The following is an 18,110-nucleotide window of genomic DNA, read 5'->3' on the forward strand; positions in this document are numbered from 1 at the left end:
AATATGGTAAAGATGTTGCACAGTGCCTTTATGACTGTGGCCATGGTCATGTCTGGGCAGAGGATGGCAAATGGGAACTGAGAGTACTCATCAACAACGTTGAGAAAGCATACATTCCGGTTCAAGGAGGTTAGGGGCCCTTGAAATCCTTGCTCAGGGGTTTGAAGGGGCAGGTAACCTTGATCAGGTGTGACTTGTCTGGCCGGTAGAAGCGTGGTTTGCACCCAGCACAGACCTGGCAATTTATGCTCAGCATCCTGACATTGTCAATTGTGGGGGGGAGGGGGTGGGGGGTGGTTTTTGGCTTTGACAATGTAAAAAGGCCTGGTGACTCCGGGGGGCCAGAGGTTAGAGTGGAGGGCTTGGAGTCAGTCGGATTGCACGATGGTGCATGTCCACTGGGATGAGGCATCTGGAGGCTTGTTGAGCTTCGCAGGCTGATGCAAGATGTCAGGTTTAACATAAAAATATAACATAACAATTACAGCACGGAAACAGGCCATTAGGCCCTTCTAGTCCACACCGAACCAAACACCCCTTTTTAGTCCCACCTCCCTGCACAATGCCCATAACCCTCCATCTTCTTCTCATCCATATACCTGTCCAACCTTTTCTTAAATAATACAATTGACTCCACCGCCACTATTTCTCCCGGAAGATCATTCCACACGGCTACCACTCTCTGAGTAAAGAAGTTCCCCCTCATGTTACCTCTAAACCTCTGCCCCTTAATTCTTAACTCATGTCTTCTTGTTTTAATCTTTCCTCCTCTTAACGGAAATAGTCTATCCACATCCACTCTGTCTATCCCTTTCATAATCTTAAATACTTCTATCAAATCCCCTCTCAACCTTCTACGCTCCAAAGAATAAAGACCTAATCTGTCCAATCTCTCCCTATACTCTAGATGCTTAAACCCAGGTAACATTCTGGTAAACCTTCTCTGCACTCTCTCCACTCTGTTTATATCCTTCCTATAATTAGGCGACCAGAACTGCACAGAGAACTCCAAATTAGGCCGCACCAATGTCTTATACAATCTCAACATCACCTCTCAACTCCTATATTTCATGCAATGATTGATAAAGGCCAGCATACTAAAAGCCTTCTTCACCATCCTATTCACGTGAGTTTCTACCTTCAGGGAACGATGTACCGTTACTCCTAAATCTTTCTGCTCTTCTGTATTCCTCAATGCTCTCCCATTTACCACATATGTCCTATTCTGATTCTTCTTACCAAAATGAAGCACCTCACACTTATCAGCATTAAATTCCATCTGCCATTTTTCAACCTACTTTTCTAAGCAGCCCAAATCCCTCTGCAATCTTTGAAAACCTTCTTCATTATCCACTATTCCACCTATCTTAGTATCGTCTGCATATTTACTATTCCAATTCACCACCCCATCATCTAGATCATTAATGTATATAACGAACAACAATGGGCCCAATACAGATCCTTGAGGCACACCACTAGTCACCGGCCTCCAACCTGACAGACAATTATCCACTAACACTCTCTGGCCTCTCCCTTTCAGCCAATGTTCAATCCATTTGACTATCTTAAAACTTATACCTAAAGACTGCACCTTCCTAACTAACCTTCCATGTGGTACCTTATCGAAGGCCTTACTGAAGTCCATATAGACAACATCCACTGCGCTACCCTCATCCACATTCCTAGTCACCTCTTCAAAAAATTCAATCAGATTGGTCAAACATGACCTTCCTCCCACAAATCCATGTTGAGTGCTCCTGATCAGACCCTGTCTATCCAGATGTTTATAAGTACTATCTCTAGATAGAGTTTGATCCTCCACCTTAGATTCTTGTTATTCTTGATTTTACCCCACTACATAAAAGCAACTGCTTGATGGTCAATTAGCAGGGTAAATTGTTTGCCAGCCAGGTAGTGGCTCCAGTACCACACTGCCTCAACAATGGCCTGGCCCTGATTCACCATGTCGGCAATGCGGGGAAGAAGGCATGCATCCAGCTGAGTGAAGCAGTTGATAGTTTGACTGTCATCATGCAGAGTTTTTCCCCATTTTTGACCACCACAACCTGGGTTCTCCAGGGGCTAGTACTAGGTTCAATGATCCTGTCAGCCAGAAGCTGTTTCACTTCTGACCTGATGAATGCCCTGTCCACTGTGCTGTATCGCCTGCTTGTAGTAGCGACAGGTCTACAGTCGGGAGTGAGATTGGTGAGGGTGATACCTGGAGTGTGGACAGCCCACAGGTCAGGTGTGGTGGCAGATCACAGTTTGCCTTTTGGGTATGTGCAAAGGGGAGGACGGGTGGTTTAAATCTGTGGTTGCGGACTGTGAGGGGAGGGTGGGAGCCGTTGAACTCCATTGTAAGCCTCTTGAGATGGCATTGGAAGTCCAACCCCAGTATAACAGGTGCACAGAGCTGTGGCAGTACAAACAGTTTAAAATTTTAATACTTTGTGCCACATATGGTCAGTGTCACTATGCAATAGCCACAGATCTCTGCTGAATGGGATTTGAAGGCAATAGAGATCTTGCAACTCACCGGGCTCACCATAAGGGAATATTTCGTTAGGTGACCATTTACCTCCACGTCCATCATCAAATGGGCGAGCTGGTGAGGGCTGTCCCAGTTGAGTGTGATTGATGCCAGCATGAGGTTGCTGTCCAAGTCACTTTCCGATCCAGACTGATAAGATGATGGCCTCCATAGCACACACACAATGCTATTGCTGATGGGCGGAAGTGACGCTGGCCAAGAGGGTGGCATCCGTGTCATGCACGCAGTACTGTTGCTCGGGGGCAGAAGTGACGGTGGCCAAGATGACTACTCCGCCCACTGCCCATACGCGATGCTGCTAAGGAAAGGAGAAGGCCTGGGCTTACAAACTTTTGCATAGTGTCCCTTCTTTCCATATCCTGAGCACACCGCTTCCTTGGCTGGGCAGCACTTCTATGTAGTGCTTCTGTTGACTGCAGAAGTAGTAGGTCGGTGGTGGAGGCACCTGAAGTGAAGGCGGGGAACCCTTGCGTGGTGGCAGCCTTGACCCTGTGTCCAACGATGGAGACACCTGCATTGGAGGAGAATGAGTCCATGTTTTTGAGAGCTATATCAAACATTTTGGATATCTTGAACGCTCTCTGCAAGATCGGTTCATCCTGATCCAGCAGCTCGTATGTATAGCAACCTGCAGTAACTTCACTGCAGCTGCAGGTTTGCCCAAGTTCATGCAGGCTCCAAAAGTATTCTTAAAGGGGCTCATCAGGTTGCTGCTTGCAAGTACCCAGGAGTTGGTTCACATAGACTTCATTTATCCTAGGCCTGTACTGGTTTTGAAGCTTATTCATTGCCTCTTCGTACGTAGTGCAGCCTCGAATCGCTGTGTAGATGTGGGGTTGACCCACGATTGAGGTAGATGCAGCTTGTTGTTGTCTGATCCCACGACTTGAGTGGAGGCTTTCAGAAAGTCATTGAAACAATGTAGCCAGAGTTTGAATCAGTCTGGGGCTTTGGGTGATTGCAGATTGATATCTAGCTTGTCCGGTCTCAGCAATTTCTCCATTGCGATTTTAAAAAAATTATGGGAATAAAACTGATATGCTATCAGTAACTTCAAAAGACTGAAAGTTACTGGGTGACAGGCTTTTACTCCCATTAGATTACACAAGCACTCATGTTGCTGGCCCGATTCCAGGGTTCGTACTAGAGGAGAGACATGGACGTAGCTGCCTTTATTAGGAATTTCCAAGGGGGAGGAGTCACAAGGTTAGTCAGCAGGGAGGCGGGCCAGCCATACACACAGAGAGAGTATACATTATATCGGTCGTCCTTCAGTTCAAAGAAGACAAATTGTTGTGCAGTTCATCAGTGGACACGAAGGTATCTTTTCAGTCCCAGTCTGGAAACGCAAAGTCTAGCACAATGCGGGCACTGGAAGTCCATTTTTATAATAACTGTGGCTGCTGCATTGTGACACTCTTCACGGTTTTCCATCAGCTTTTGGCAGCAACTGTCTTCGAAACTGGTGTAGGCTTCATTGCACAGGGCTCGCCAACGGGACCTGTCAGCAGCCGCAAATATCATGTTCACTGTACTCCTTTCTGGCTGAAAGCTGCACTATGCCTCTGGGACATTCCTTCCTAAGACAGTAATAAGTCTGTTCAGAGGATGCGGGCAAAAATCTTGCCTGTGATGGACAACAATGAGATACCCCTGTAGTTTCCACCGTTTCATTTGCTTTCCTTATTTTTGTAGAGAGCCATGATGAGGGCATCACAGAAGGTGTCAGGCATCTCCTCTGTGATGCTTTCCAAGATGTCTTGGAATGCCGGTAATGTGTTTGGGCTTATAGCTTTATAGATCTTGGCAGGACTACCATCCTGCCCTGTTGCTTTAATTGAATGGAACAAATAATATTAAAGACAAGAAAAGCAGGTCGAGTTCCAAACTAAAAAGGTAAGGTAAGGTACTCTCTGCATTATGCTTGCCTGAGTCTCTGTAATTGCAAGAATAAAATCAGTACATCTTCTTTCCCCTTCCAGACAGATTCAGTGAAACAGTTCCAATGCCCTAAAGTCAAGATCTATTGTTTGGAGGGCTTTTTTATTGAACTCCCTGTTGTGAAGAGCAACAACCTGTTAGTCCAAATTCAGTTCTACTTGATGTGCGATGAATTTTAACTCGGTGTATTTTTTCCTGGGTGATTAGCAAAAAGAGCTGCAAATCAACCAGTGTTCCAGGAATAAGGAGGGGGCTATTTTAACAACTATTCCACGTGTAAAATCATCTGATCAACCACTTACACTAAATTAGCAACAGCAAGTAAAACAACCTTCCATGGCACAAATTGCAAGCTGCGATCATGTGCAGGAGTATTGGATGGAGGTCACACTTTCAGGAGGTGGGATGAAAGAATGTGCAGCAGAAGGGTCAAGCTTTCCTTGTTAGTCCTCACTGGCATTGTTTGTCTCTCTTTCTTCCTGCTAAGACCTGCCTTGGCTTTATCTGAGAGGTACTGGGCCTGTATTCTTCTGAATTTTTTTTTGGTAGCTTGTTGTCAAGATTCAGACATGATTTGGGTCAAGAGGGTTGAGGGTTGTAGAGCTCGTCGAAAGAATCAAAGACTTGTTGATCCAAACCAAGGCTTTTATTAGCAAAAGACAGGAGCTCTTCACAGGTGGCCGACCAGTCCGGAATGATCCGACCTGGCTAGGGACACAACCCTTTACGGCCCAGACAGTAGGCGTGGCACAGCTCTCAGCCAATCGCTGTAAGCACAGTCTAGATACTGTAACTATATACACTATATACATTGGTGATAGATCTGTACTATCACAAGGGTTAATTGTGAAGAATCCGTGGGCTTTAACTGGAAATAGAGATTGGTTAAACTGAAACGGACAGCTTCCCAGGTAGGGGAAATACAAATGTGTTGATTTCCAATTTCATCCATTACATTGTTAAGGAAAATTTACTGCGAGGGCTCTGTTACCATCCTGTTGATAGTTATCATGTTAAACAGAAAGGAAATGAAATCTAAATCAAAATTAGCTTAACTTTGATAACAGAAGTATCCCAGCATTATATTTCAATTGATATTGGGTGCAAAATGGAGGCTTATTCCTTCTGATCAAACATGGAAGTATGGAGTGGTGTAATATTTCTCTGAAAAGTTGTCAAATCCAGCTTGTAATTATATGTGAAAAACTACAACTGTTCCCCCCCACCCCCCCATCCCTCTTTCCTAACCTCTCCCCACTTTGGATTAGCTCTGGCAACAATCTTTCACCAAAGATCGAAAATGTGACTTTGTTGTCCACATTCACTCACAGGCACTCTCCAAATTTGTGGCTGCTTGTTATCCTCATTCACCCATCTAGTCATCTCAGGTGGATTTTTTAAACCATTTGTTTTTAGTCATTGATTCCGGCTATGTCCAGTCTGCAGAGGCATTTTATTATATCTTCACATATGAAATTGTTGGAGCCTGAGTTTCATATTTTCAAAAGCTTATTTATTTTTTTCCAAGCTTGCTTAGCTCACATTTCTGCAAGTTCAGCCTTTACCAAATGGTATCTATCAAAGATCAATACAATGCTCAAGTTGAGGCCTGCTTTCTTGAAGGAAAACAACATTCAACCATATGCATTACTAAATTTTGTATACGTACGTATACTTTGCATGTGCCACTTGTGTGATATGGATTGAAAACACAAACATAGAGATTTGGTCATGTTGACGACTCTTTCTCAGGCCAGTGTGATTCCTCTTTTGGATACAATGGCAGTTTGAGATGCATAAAAAGAGCCGCTAATGTAAACTATATTAATGGATAGAAGCAACTTTGTGCTGCAATTGTCATGTAGGAATACAAATTTATCTTGATTATTTAAAACACTACACTATTTTTTCCTGTGTCCGATGAATTTGTGAGTATACTGCTTCTAATATCATCACGTGCAACACACAAAACTGCTGGAGGAACTCAGCAGGTCATGCAGCATCAATAGGAAGTAAAGTGTAACCAAACGTTTGGGCCTGAGCCCATCAAGGTATGAGCAAGAAGTAGGCAGGTACTGAATAAAATGGTGGAGGAGGGGTAGGAGAGAGAAGAGTAGATGAGGGAGGCAGGGGCAGGGGAAGGAGCATAGGCTAACATGTATGAAGTCAAAAATGAGTAGTTAACCTGTTTCCTTTTTAAAGTGTCAATTAAATCTGCCTGCAGATCCTTTCAAATAATGAATTCAATATTAGGACCACCCTCTTGGTTTGACCAAGACCAAGAAGCTTATTGTTAATTTCAAGAAGGCCGAGGAACCATACATCTTACTGCATTGATGGCATGGAGGTTGAGAGAGTCAGAACATTCAAGTTCCTGGATGTCCATATTTCCAAAGACTTTTCCTGGAGCCAGAACATCGAGGAAACTGTGAAGAAGGCCCACCAACCTCTTTACATTTTAAGGAGTCTGAGAAGGCTTGTTACATTGTTATATATTTCATCGGTCTTCTTCAAGTACACTAAGGAAGATATACTGACTAATTGCAACATGTTCCAGCTTGGTAATTCAAGTACCTAGAAATGCAAAAAACTACAGATGGTAGCAAACATATTTATCACAGACTCTGACCCACTCAACCCTCCCCCATCCATTGCAGACACCTATGTGATGTGTTGTCTCAAGAAGGCAGCCAACATCATGGAGGTCCCCCATCATCTTGATCATAACCTCTTCTCACTGCTGCCTTCGGGGAGCAGATACAGAAGCCTGAAGGTACAAAGGTCTGGCAGATGGAGTAAACTGTTGGCAAATGTGAGGTTAGTCACTTTGGAAGGAAAAATGAAGATCAGAATATTAGTTAAATGGCAGGTGATTGCAGCAAGCTGATGTGCAGAAGGACTTGGGGAGGGCTTGTGCATAAATTGCAGAAGGTTGGTTTGCAGGGGCAGCAGGCTATCAAGAGATCAAATGGAATGTGGGGTTTCATTGATAGAGGAATTGAATTTAAGAGTAGGGAGGTTGTGCTGCAACTGTACAAAGTATGGGTGAGGTTGCATCCGGAGTACTGAGTGCAGTTCTGGTCTGTTACTTGAGAATGTCCTGGCTTTGGAGGCAGTGCAGAGGAGGTTCACCAGGTTGATTCCAGGGATTAAGGTGTTAGCATATGAGGAGAGATTGAGTCATCTGGGACTTTACTTGCTGGAATTTAGAAGAATGAGAGAGTATCTTATAGAAACATATAAAATTATGAAAGGCATAGATAAGATAGAGGTAGTGGACTCCAAAACTAGGGGAAAAAAACCTCAAAATTCAGGATAGAGATGAGGAGGAACTGCTTTTCCTAGAGAATGATGAATCTGTAGAATTCACTGCCCCTTGAAGCAGTGGAGGCGGCCTCAGTAAATATATTTAAAACAAGGTTGGATAGATTTTTACTTATTAAAAGAATTAAGGGATATAGGAAAAGGCAGGTTGGTGGATATAAGCCTATCATCAGACTGGTCATGATCTAATTGAATGACGGATCAGACTTGATGGACTCCTGCTCCTATTTGTTATGTCCTTTTGATTCACTACAGTTCTATATTCAACACTGTTATCCACTCAAAACTGATCAGCAATCTTCAACCGGGTTTCAATGCCACAATGTTTAATTGGACTCTGTATTTCTTCACCTCCAGTCCCCAATATGTGTGGACAGGCAAGAACATCTCCACAATCTCCATCAGTATGGGAGCACCACAGGAGAGCATAGCTAGCCCACTCCTCTATTTCCAATACATCTACGGCTGTGTGGCTTGGTACGACAACGACACCATTTAAAAATTTGCTGATGTTACCACAACGGTGGGCTGTATTAAAAGGGGCAATAAGTCAACTTATAGTCGGGAGATTGGAAACTTGGCCGAATGGTGTACTAACAATGACCTTTCACTCAATTTCACCAAAACCAAAGAGCTGATTGTTGACTTTAGGAGGGGAAAATCAGAGGTGTATGATCCAGTGGTCATTGGAGGATTAGAGGTGGAGAGGGTGAGCAAAAGTAAATTCATTGGAGTCACTATCTCAGAGGACATTTCCTAGACCCAACACATTAATGTCATCATGAATAGAGCATGTCAGTCCCTCTATTTGCTCAGGAGTTTGTGGAGGTTTGTTATGACATCAAAAAGCTTGGCAGATGTACTGTGGAAAGTATGCTGACCGGCTGAATCATGGCCTGGTATGGGGGGACCAGTACCACTGAGCAGAAAGCCCTGAAAAAGGTAGTGGACAAAAGACAGTACATCACAGGAAAAACGCCCTGGTCCCTCAGCCCCATCAAAAATATCTACGTGGAACACCGCCGTCAAAAGCAGCAGTAATCATCAAACATCCACGCAACCCAGGACATGCTCTGTACTCACTGCTGCCATGAGGACAAAGGTATAGGTGCTACATGACTCATACCACCATGTTCAAGGGCAGTTGCTACTCCTCAACCATCAGACTCCTAAACAAAAGACTCAATCAGAGACTCATTTAAGGACTCTTTGCACATTATTTATTGCTGAATATTTTTTTTTATATTTACACAGCCAGTTTGTTTACATTTATTTCTTTGTTCACATTTCTCTAAGTTTTGTCCACATATCTTTTTTCTTGAGTACAGATTTTTGCACTACCGATTAATGACAAGTGAGTTATTCATTGTTCAGAACAGCATTACGCTTTGAGTTAAGCAGAGGCTTGCTGATTGGTTCTCACCCTCTTCTCCATGGTCTCTAATTTCCAAGACAGTCATTTCCATATCTGTTTCATAGCTACCATGGAGAGGGATTCATTCAGGACAGACAAATCCCCCACAGTATGGTAATGATATGGCAACTGTGAGTTCTGCCAATAGAACTGCGCAGGCCATGCTTTAGAGCATTAATCAATGGGCAAAATGCTACTAAGCTAATTTTAGTGTATTTTTATTCTCTATGCAAATGTGTTCAAAAGATGCAAAGGGGACATTGGCACATGACACAACATTTATGCTGTGAGCCAGAGGAAATTGAACTCCAATTTCTAGGCAGAAATGTTTGAAGAATAATTACATCATATTGCATTGAAATGATAGATACATTTGTGGATTAATAACCTGGAAGTATGGACTAATAATCTATCTTGGAAATATAACTTCCATTTCCAAATGATTAGAATTAAATTGTCAATGTCAATAAAATAAACTCATCAATTAAAAAAAGTAACCACTGAGTATTGTTAAAAAAAAACTGTGGTGTAACAAGAAGGCTGATGAGAAGACATGAAACCACAGTCATGCACTTGTCACATCTAAGTTCAATATGTTATTTAGCCAGTCTCCCAGTTTCCTCCCTTAGTCAATTTTAATGTTGCCTTTTGTATTTTATGCCTCAGTCAGGCCCATTTTCTCATTCCTGTTGAGCTTCCTGTTGATAGATTCAACTTTCAGGGACATAGTTACCCCAAGACCAGATGTGTCAGGTAAGTGGGTAACTGTCAGGGGTGGGAAGAAAAATACCAGGAAAATGGAGAGCACACCTGTGAATATCCCTCTCAGTAAGAGGTATATTTTGTTGGATGCTGTTGAGGGAGATGACCTGACAGAAGCTGGCAGCAGTGACCAGGTCACTGGCACTGAGCCTGGCATGGTGGACCAAAAGGTAAAGAGGAATGCAGTGGTCATTGGGGACTCCATTGTCAGAAATACAGACAGGAGATTCTGTGAGCCAGATAGGTATGCCCGCATGGTGTGCTGCCTCCCTGGTGCAAGGGTGATGGGATATCTCAAATCGGGTCCAGGGTATTCTAAAAGGGGAAGGCGAACAGCCTGATGTCTTGGTACCTCTGGGTACCAATGACATAGATGAAGTACTAAAAAAGGATTAGAGAGAGCTAGGACAGAAACTAAGAAATAGGACAGCCAGGGTGGTGATCTCTGGTTTGCTACCTGTGCCAAGTGCAACTAAGGACAAAAATGGAAGGTTAAGAAATATGAATGTGTGGCTGAGGGGCTGGTGTAAAGGACAGGGTTTTGGCTTCTTGGATCATTGGGATCTCCTTTGGGGAAGGCATGACCTCTACAAGAAGGATGGGTTACACCTAAACCCAAAAGGGGTCAATATATTGGCAGCTAGGTTTGGTACAGCCGTCGGGTGCGGTTTAAACTAATTTGGTAGGGGGGTGGGAACCTGTATGATAGGGCAAAGGACAGAAAAGATAAAACAGGAAAAGTTAGGTTAGGCAGCGAAAGTAAAAAATCAGAAAGAGCAAGGAGGGAGAAAAAAGAAAATCTGAAGGCTTTATATCTTAATGCAAGAAGCATTCGGAACAAGGTAAATGAATTAGCTGTGGAAATTGAGATAAACAAATATGATTTGATTGGGATTACAGAAACATGGCTGCAGGGTGGGCAAGCCTGGGAACTTAACATCCCGGGGTATACGATATTTAGGAGGGATCGGCAAGAAAGAAAAGGGGGTGGGGTAATATTGATGGTGAGAGAAGGGACCGACACGATTGACAGGAAGGATATTAACTCAGAAGATGCGGAATCTATATGGGTAGAACTGAGGAATAGCAAGGGGCGGAAAATGTTAGTGGGGGTGGTATATAGGCCTCCAAATAGTAGTGTAGAGGTGAGTGAAGGCATTAAAAGAGAAATTAGAAAAGCGTGCAATAAGGGAACAGCTGTCATCATGGGAGACTTAATTTGCATATAGATTGGACTAGTTAAATTGGTAAAAATACTGAGGAGGAGGAATTCCTTGAATGTTTAAGGGACGGTTATCTAGACCAATATGTCGAGGAACCAACTCGGGAGCAGGCCAATTTAGATTGGGTATTATGCAATGATAAGGGGCTAATCAGCAATCTTGTTGTGCGAGGGTAGGAGCGATCACAATATGATCGAATTCTCACTCAACATGGAGAGTGATGAAATTAAAACTGAGACTAAGGTCCTGAATTTAAATAAAGGGAATTATGATGTTATGAGACGGGAGTTGAGTAAGATTGATTGGGTGGTGTTTATGGGGGAGTTGACTGTGGATAGACAATGGAAAGCATTCACAGATCTAATGCAGAAATTGCAAAAATCGTTTATACCGGTTTGGCATAAAAATGAACCAAAAAAGGTGACTCAACCGTGGATAACAAGGGAAATTAGAGACAGCATTGGGACCAAAGAGAGAGCATATCAATTGGCCAAAAAAAGTACCACAACTGAAGACTGGGAGCAGTTCAAGATGCAGCAAAGGAGGACAAAGGGACTAATCAAGAGAGCAAAAATAAATTACGAAAGTAAGCTTGCGGCAAATATAAAAACCGACTGCAAAAGCTTTTATAAATATGTCAAGAGGAAAAGATTGGTGAATTCCAGGGTAGGTCCTTTGCAGTCAGAATCAGGGGAATATATAATGGGGAATAAGGAAATGGCAGACCAATTAAATTCTTAGTTCTGTTTTTACAAGAGAGGATACAAATAACCTCCCAAGGATGTTGGGAAACAGAGACTAATGCAAGGGAGGAACTGAAAGAAATCAGTATCTCTAAAGACATGGTCTTTGGGAAATTGATGGGATTTGAAGGCAGATAAATCCCAAGGGCCTGATAATCTACATCCTAGGGTACTTAAGGAAGAGGCCATTCAGATAGCAGATGCTTTAAGAATTATTTTCCAGAACTCGATAGACTCAGGATCAGTACCCATGGATTGGAGGGTAGCTAATGTTACTCCACTATTTAAAAAGGGGGGTAGAGAAAAAGCGGGGAATTATAGGCCGGTGAGCCTTACATCAGTAGTGAGCAAAATTATGGAATCCATTACTAAGGATGTAATAGCGGAGCATATGACTAGCAGAGAAGGGATTGGACGGAGTCAACATGGATTTACAAAGGGTAAATCGTGCTTGACAAATCTATTGGAATTCTTTGAGATGGTGACATGTAAAATAGATGGGGGAGAGCCAGTGGATGTGGTGTACCTGGACTTCCAAAAGGCCTTCGATAAGGTCCCGCATAAACGATGGCTTACAAAATCAAGGCTCATGGGATTGGGGGCAAAGTATTGATGTGGATTGAGAACTGGCTGGCAGGTAGAAGACAGAGAGTTAGGATAAATGGCTCGTTTTCTGAGTGGCAGGCGGTGACCAGTTGGGTGCCACAGGGATCTGTACTGGGACCCCAGCTGTTCACAATTTACGTTAATGATCTGGATGAGGGGATTGGATGTAATATCTCCAAATTTGCAGATGACACTAAGCTAGGAGGGGTTGTGTGCACGGAAGAGGGGGTCAGGAAGCTCCAGTGTGATTTGGATAAATTGAGGGACTGGGCAGATACATGGCAAATGCACTACAATGTGGATAAATGTGAGGTTATCCACTTTGGTAATACAAACCGGAGGGCAGATTACTATTTGAATGGCAATAGATTAAGAGATGGGGAAGTGCAGAGAGACCTAGGGGTACTTGTACATCATTCTCTGAAGGCGAGTGTGCAGGTACAGCAGGCGGTTAAAAAAGGCAAATAGTATGTTGGCCTTCATATCAAGAGGGTTTGTGTATAGGAACAAGGATACCTTACTGCAGCTGTACAGGGCCTTGGTGAGACCACACCTGGAGTATTGTGTGCAGTTTTGGTCACCTTATCTAAGGAAGGATGTTCTTGCAATGGAGGGAGTGCAGAGGCGATTCACCAGGCTGATACCTGGAATGGCAGGAATGACTTATGAGGAAAGATTGCGCAAATTGGGATTGTACTCGCTGGAGTTTAGAAGATTGAGAGGGATCTCATAGAGACCTAGAAAATTCTGGCAGGACTGGACAGAATGGATGTAGATGGGATGTTTCCAATGATGGGAAAATCCAGAACCCGGGGCCATGGTTTGAGGATAATAGGCAGTATAAGGGTATTAAAGGTTACAGAGAGAAGATGGGGACGGGGTACTGAACTTTAAGATCAGCCATGATCTTGTTGAATGGTGGAGCAGGCTCGAAGGGTCGAATGACCTACTCCTGCTCCTATCTTCTATGTTTCTATGTCTTCTTCTCATTCTATCAATGTAGGGGGTGGAGGTCTGCGGTTGGCCCTCTCTGTTGTTTTCCATGTATGGTTCCCAAATTTGTTCAAATAATGTGACTATATTCTTTAAATTATATGTTATTTTTTTCATATAAAATTCCGGCAGGACTGGACAGAGTGGATCCAGATGGGATGTTTCTAATGATGGGAAAATCCAGAACCCGGGGCCATGGTTTGAGGATAATAGGCAAACCATTTAGGACCGAGATGAGGAGGAATTTCTATACCCAGAGGGTGGTGAATCTGTGGAATTCATTGCCACAGAGAGCAGTAGAGGCAGGTTCATTAAATATATTTAAGAGGGAATTAGATCTAATTCTTCAGTATAAGGGTATTAAAGGTTACAGAGCGAAGGCGGGGACGGGGTACTGAACTTTAAGATTAGCCATGATCTCGTTTAATGGCGGAGCAGGCTCGAAGGGTCGAATGACCTACTCCTGCTCCTATCTTCTATGCTTCTATGTTTTTATGTTTAAGTTTTCTGTAAACTTTCCATTTCTGGTTTCTTTTCATCTTCTATTCCGTTTGCTCTATCAATGACTGCTATGCTTTCAACAGCACTCCCTCACCAAGCTGACCTAACTCTCACCTTCAACAAGCTACACAAAGGTCCAGTGCTTTCTGATGGTATTGTTTTGGGAAGCCATCATGGATTCCTCTTTGTTGAAACATTATACAAATGGGTATCATTGTTATTAAGATTAAAGTTACTGTCCTCATCTCACCTGTGTGATAGTACAGATTCTATTACCAATATGGATGTACATATGTACAGATGGTAGTGTAGGATGACTGTGATTGGCTGAGAGTGTAGCCACACCTACTGGCAGGTCTTAAAGGATTGCTCCTAACCAGTCCAGGTCATTCTGGACTGGTCGACCTACTTGTGATAATCTCCAGTTTTTTAGTTAATAAAATCCTTGGTTTGGATCAACAAGTCTTTGGTTCTTTCGACATGCACTACAACCTGCTCAATCAAGCAATCACAAACATCCATTCAAAAGTGACGTCTATGAACCACTGTGTTCCTCCCACAGGTTTGATTTTTATTAGGGTTTCATTTTCTGTTTGATAAGATGATGAGTGGTGATTATCCTGCCAAGCTTTGTTTTGGTGAATTAAATACTAAAACACACATTCTTCTTGACCATGTCAAGTTTGAGAGCCTAGACCCACACTCCAGTTCACTCTGTGCTCCTCACATCATCTGTTCACAGTAGCAAGGGCTTGAATTTTTATCCTTTGTAACTCGTTTTGGGGAGGTGCTGTTTCTGCCCTTCTACCTCGCATCATTTCCTGTTTCAGGGTTTATTTGAGAGGCCCTGGGAAGATAGTGGACCAGGACACCCAAATGGTGTTGGAGTGGGAATGTACTGCAGCACTATAAGCTCCAAGAAATCATTTAAAATAACTGAAGAGCCGCAAAGATCAAAACAAAGCTTCTCTCTGAAAACCTTTGCCAAAATTTTGAATTTCAATTTTAGAAGGAGAGGAGGCCTTCCTCACTCACCCCCCCCCCCCCACCCACCAACTCAGTTTTAATAGCACATCTACCAACTTGAAATGATGATCACAAAAGCAATGATGGCAAAGGTCAAAAATAATCCATGATAAATAAAAAAGATAGCTTGCCTTGTACCATTTGAGTGATTGCACACTGGCGTCCAGGACTTGTGGGTTATGGAGAGGTAGCGTAGTTTGCTAGCTGCATATTCTGACACTCATTGATGACCCACCTATATCTGAAAGAAGCAGCAGAGAAAAATATCATTTTGGATAAAAGTAAGCCAGAACTGTATGGAATAATATCATGTTCTCAAAGAGGAAAATCGACTATTATAACACAATGCATTTTTTAGTGTCAATGAAATAACCACATCAGAACATTCACAAGACAAAGAATAAACATTTACCTTTCAATCAAGACAAGCGAGGCTCAAATTACCTTGGAAAATAGTAACAGATGACGTCTGACCATGTGTGCCCATTTTCTTTGTCTTATGACTTTAACAGAGATCATATCCTGTTTAAAATCAACTGGGTAAATGGCTCCACTGAAAAGCTGTAGAAAGGAATTCAGCCTAATCATTAAGTGAACATACTTTAGTTTTCAATAATCTGATTTCAAGCCCAGTGTTTCTATAAGACACAAGACCAGAACAACACAAACATCCTGACATCCTTCAGCATGACGCTGTTCAGTCTGCCTGCCGGAGATGATTCACCACTTGTGCAAATCATTTATGCATGACATCATTGCTAAGTAGCCAGATACATATTTCATGACTCTCAGACACACACAGTTATTGTAATTAATGTGCACAATAACTAGAAATAAAGTGATATAGCAGTAATTAAATTGAGCAAAATATGAAGAAATCAATTATCATGTTGTTTCCGATGTGAATATTTTTAGCCACTCAATTGCTCCTTAGACCTTTATAATGGAAAATTTCAGAATTGGTAATGGAGATCATTTGAGAAGTCTGCAACAAAAGCAATTACCTCACTCACCTGACAGGTAGGTATCAGAAATAGTCCCTGAAGTTTATTTTTTATGGAAAACTTATCATCTGTAAAATTATTGGCAGTGTTTCCAGATTTTCAACATGAAAAGCAAGATTTCAAGTTCCTAACATACAATCAAAATGAAAACCCTCCCAGGGCCCGAGCTCTTCCTACCTTTCCAGAGCAGCACTGTTGAGATTGATATTGTAAAGTTCTTGGCTTGACACTACCAATGTGGCAAATGTGGAAAGGGAGCTAATTTTAATGAACTTCTAAAACTGCAGTAAACATAATTTTCAATATTCCATCACCTTCTCTTGGAATGGACTGGCCATTCCGGCAGCTTTCTCTGGTCAATGTTGGAGCAACACAGTGGCAGAGGTGCTGATCTCTGACCTCTGGTGTTTGCGCACATTTTTGTGACCATGGGGATTTTCTCTGGTTTCTTCCCACATGCCAAAGATGCATGGGATGATAATTTAATCAGCCACTACGAGTTGTCACTGCAGTGTAAGAGAGTAATCAAATTTGCAATTTGATAGGTGGAAGAACATCGACATTAGAGTAAAGGAGTGTTCAGTGATGGTCAGTGCTTGAAGATCAGTGTGATGGTCAGTATGTCCTGTTTCTGTGCTGTATGTTTTTTATGGCCTGAGACTTCAAGATGGCAGCTCAAATTCTAATCCACCAGTTTTATTGGATATGACATAAAACACAAAATATGACTCACATTTGGCAATTTTCAGCTGTGGCTTAATTTTCAGAGGCTTGGCTCTGAATTATAGCTTTACCAGTTCAAGTCTTATACCAGTGATATTAATGTAAAAATCAGCCTGACATTCTGGTCCAGAAGAGGAGTGCTGCACTGTTGGAGGTACCAACTTTCAAGTAAGATATTATAATTTCACTCTCTCAGGTGGATGCAAATGTTCCCACATCACTCAATAAAGGTGATCTGGTCTTGTCCCAGATTCCCTCAATCAATATCACCAAAAAATATTTTTTTGTCATTATTATATTATTATTTATAAAAGCTATGATGCTTAAATCGACTGCCATGTTTTGTACTTCATAACCTAACAGAAAATGATTGAAGAATAAAGGCTTTGGTTCCAGATAATGAATAGATAATGTGAAAATGCCAATAAAGATGAAGGTTGGAATCACATCTGTCATTTGTATCTTTCGGACACTCCATGTCTTTAAAATTTCTGTCATTTTGGCAATGATCTGTTTTCTGAATCAATGGGAATGTGAGACATGGTACAGACACAGGCCGTGCCAAAGTTTTTGTTCCATTGACCCTCCTTTCTTCTTTACTCATCAACATTTTTCAGTGTGACTCTCCATACCCTTTGCCCTCAAATGTTGTTCAACTTTCTGTAAATCCATCTATGGGAATCACATCACCTCTGCTCTGTGGTAATTATTTTCACATTTTCATCACTCTTTGATTTCTCTGAATTCCCTATTGGATTTCTTAGTGACTCTCAAATTGACGACATCCAATTAAGTTATTTTTCAGAAGTGGAAACATTTTCTCTGTATCCACTCCCTAAGCAAGCCTGTCATAATTTTAGTGACTTCTATCAGGTAATTCCCTAGCTTTCCCTTCCCAAGCTAAAAGAGATACATACTTAATTGAAGTGAATACTCCTGCATTTCTGCTCTTAACCATTACATAGCATTTCTGTACCATTTTTTTTTGAATAATATGGCCATAATACTTTGGGCAGGTTTTCTTCAAATGGAGGTCTAACCACAATTCAATATAATTCCTAACTTCTCAGTTCCACCCCTGGAAATAGATCATAAGTACCTGGTTTGCTTATGTTATTGCCCTGCTTTTCACTTTTTATTGATTGGGTGACTTGTACTTTGAGATATCTTTACTGACATGTCTCAACTAACCCCACTTTTCAAGTTAACCCGTGTCCACTTGTTTGTAACTCACCTACCCTCTACACATTTATTCTGTCTATCCCTCTCATAATTTTAGATACCTTTATCAAATCA

General features: G+C 42.1%; 1 long non-coding RNA gene across 2 annotated transcripts in view; it reads right to left on the minus strand.

The window, feature by feature from the left end:
• LOC138756117 (uncharacterized) overlaps window positions 1-15,779 on the minus strand; it is a 28,502-nt gene extending 12,723 nt beyond the window's left edge. The window contains exons 1-2 of one of the 2 annotated variants that reach the window (XR_011352764.1): window positions 15,532-15,779; window positions 15,226-15,328 (exon numbers count right to left, since the gene is read on the minus strand). This is a non-coding gene — a long non-coding RNA (uncharacterized lncRNA). Of the gene's footprint in view, window positions 1-15,225; window positions 15,329-15,499 lie in introns of both variants that reach the window. The other variant, XR_011352765.1, reaches the window with a different exon arrangement.
• Window positions 15,780-18,110: the final 2,331 nt, after the last annotated feature.

Source organism: Narcine bancroftii, chromosome 3 (genome assembly GCF_036971445.1).
Source record: "Narcine bancroftii isolate sNarBan1 chromosome 3, sNarBan1.hap1, whole genome shotgun sequence".
NCBI classification, from domain to species: Eukaryota; Metazoa; Chordata; class Chondrichthyes; order Torpediniformes; family Narcinidae; genus Narcine; species Narcine bancroftii.